At 39.6% G+C, this 2,815-nt stretch overlaps 1 non-coding gene and 1 pseudogene across 1 annotated transcript in view; both read right to left on the reverse strand.

The window, feature by feature from the left end:
- The window catches only part of LOC142356471 (large subunit ribosomal RNA), a 3,522-nt gene extending 3,174 nt beyond the window's left edge, over positions 1-348 (reverse strand). Inside the window, exon 1 of the ribosomal RNA XR_012761421.1 lies at positions 1-348. This exon is cut by the window's left edge and continues 3,174 nt beyond it. This is a non-coding gene — a ribosomal RNA (large subunit ribosomal RNA).
- Positions 349-2,031: 1,683 nt separating this feature from the next.
- LOC142356469 (5.8S ribosomal RNA) lies at positions 2,032-2,183 on the reverse strand (annotated as a pseudogene).
- Between the last annotated feature and the right edge of the window lie 632 nt (positions 2,184-2,815).

Raw genomic sequence — 2,815 nt, forward strand, 5'->3', positions numbered from 1 at the left:
TGTTTACTATCGGTCTCGCTTTATAATTAGCTTTTGGAGAGACATATCTCCAGCTTCGAGTTGCACTTTCAAACAACTCTACTCATAGGAATGAGCCATTATGACTGGTATCGAAAATGACCTTTACAGGATTTTCACCTTCTTTGATGCTACTTTCCAGTAGACATCAGGACAAATTCACCAGTCTAGCATCAAACCATACCGGACACCGAGAAATGTTGCCATTTCTCTTCCCGATGAGCTTTTCCCTGTTCATTCGCCATTACTAAGGGATTCTCAGTTGATTTCTTTTCCTCCCCTTACTGATATGCTTAAGTTAAGGGGGTTCTCTCGCCCAATTCAGGTTATGTAGTTGATTGTCTCTTAATTGGTTCACTGACCAATATGAGACAGAAACCGATTCAGCAGTTTTGTTCGCTACTACTATCAAACACAGGTCGAAGTTTCCATTCAGTCATTAATTCCAACTTTCAAATGTTGTTGTTTCAGCTTTCGCTTACTAGAAGCAACATAATACTCGCTGCAATACAGACCTCGGGAAACCCTCACCGTGAATAAGGTTCACTCACATATTTCACTACATTTTGCGTGGGATTGGAGATGAGGCTACTCGTTCTTGCTCAGTACTAGGCTGAAAATTAACGAAACTTCGTTACAAACGTTCACATGTTGATGTTTCCGCTTTCGCGTACTCGAAACAACATAATACTAGTCTTTGTAATTTAGTTTCATAATTTCAACTGTTCTCATGCAGAATTTTTGCTCATTCTTATCCCAAATTTTGACCTGGCTACTAGTTACACTCCTTGTACTTATTGCAAAATGACCACAAATTTCAACAGCTTTCACATGTTGCTGTTTCGGCTTTCGCTTACTACAGTCAACATAATACTCGTTGCAAAATAAGTGCTCGGCATCTGCAATTTTCCAAAGACGAAGTTTCGCCAGTTCAATTTTCGCTCGCCAATTATGGCTACTAATTCACACGGTACTGAGCTCAACAACATTAAATTTGTTCAGCAAGACTTTCACATGTTGATGTTTTGGCTTTCGCCTACTAGAAGCAACATAATACTCGTCTTGTTAGCTCATTCAATGAGAATAGCTTTTCCCGTTGAGAATTTTTGCCTTCAATTGGCGTTGTAGTGAGTTTGGCTACTCAGATCACCAAATACTTGTGACAATTCGAACCAGAAATGTTTTCAATTTTCACATGCTGATGTTTCGGATTCAACCTACTAGAAGCAGCATAATACTTGTATTCAACAATTTCTGTATCAAATCCCAGTTTTCTCTGGTGCATCTTTGCCAAACTATTCCAAACTGCCTGAGTCTGAATACCAATTACAGGTACTAGTAAATGCACGTTACTAAGGACTATATAGTTCTAGGTTACTGTACACAACGACGTTCACATGTTGATGTTTCAGCTGCCGCTTACTAGAAACAACATAATACTTATCGTGCATACCTTTCCATAACTTGTCCTTTTCAGATGCATTAGTTTCCCTTTGTCTTGGCTTCTACAGTCAGACTGGCTACTAGTAACAGCACAGTACTAATCACATATCGTTCTACAGTTTGCAGACAACTTTCACATGTTGATGTTTCAGCTTTCGCCTACTAGAAACAACATAATACTCGCTGTATACATTTGTAGTTCTCTATGTAACTTTCATGTGAAGAAGTTTCGCCAGTCTTTTTGACTGTCTCAAATCTGAGTCATGCTTAGGCTACTAGTTGCTTCATAGTACTTATCGCCTCGAGATCATTGAACAAAACTTGATTTTCACATGTTGCTGTTTCAGCTTCCGCTTACTAGAAACAACATAATACTAGTCTCATTAAGTTCCGTCTCTTTGCAATTTTCTTATGAAGAAAATTCGCCATCACAATGACTCCAGCAGTTCTTGATCAAGGAATGCAATCATTGATCAGAATGCTATTATTTGAATCGGTTCTGCTTTAAGTGTTCCAATTTTATTGGAAGCACCAACAATAGAACATCAATGTGTTCAATCGAGAGTTATATAACCCTGAATCGGACGCAGTCAACAGCCGAAGCCGAGACCGCCTTTTGCGTTAGAGAGGTCGGTAAACAAATCTTGCGATTCATACCGAATTAACACATATAGCTGTGCTCCTCTTCGTAAAGCGAGCCAAGTGATCCCCTGTTGAAGGATGTATTTGGACCAATCTAGTAGCATTTGGTTTCCAACAAGCTCTCCCAAGTTAGCTTACTTATTGGGCTTTTCAACCAATTCGGTTGGCTACAAGCATCATCAAAGTACTAGCCACAGTTTGATCGCAAAATTCTACGACTTTCACATGTTGATGTTTCGGCTTGCGCTTAGCCTACTATAAGCAACATAATACTAGTCATATCATAGAGCGTGATCAGCTTGTGACGTTCTCATGATGAAGTTTCACCAACAGTGTCTCACTTCGAGCTTAAATCCAGCTACTAGTAACTACACAGTACTGACTGCAACGATAACTTTTATCTATACCTTTCACATGCTGCGCTTTCGGCCAGGGCCTACTAACGTCAACATAATACTCGATATAAACTTTTGTTCATGATGCAGCTTCCCCATGCAGAAGTTTCGCCTTCAAATGCTCTCTTGGCCATATGACGTAAGAAAAGGTTACTAGTAACATCACAGTACTAGCCACAGTTTGATTGCAAAATTCTACGACTTTCACATGTTGATGTTTCGGCTTGCGCTTAGCCTACTAGAAGCAACATAATACTAGTCATATCATAGAGCGTGATCAGCTTGTGACGTTCTCATGATGAAGTTTCACCAACAGT

The sequence above is a fragment of the Convolutriloba macropyga genome, unplaced genomic scaffold (assembly GCF_964194025.1).
Source record: "Convolutriloba macropyga unplaced genomic scaffold, txConMacr16.3 SCAFFOLD_2005, whole genome shotgun sequence".
Taxonomy (NCBI): Eukaryota; Metazoa; Xenacoelomorpha; order Acoela; family Convolutidae; genus Convolutriloba; species Convolutriloba macropyga.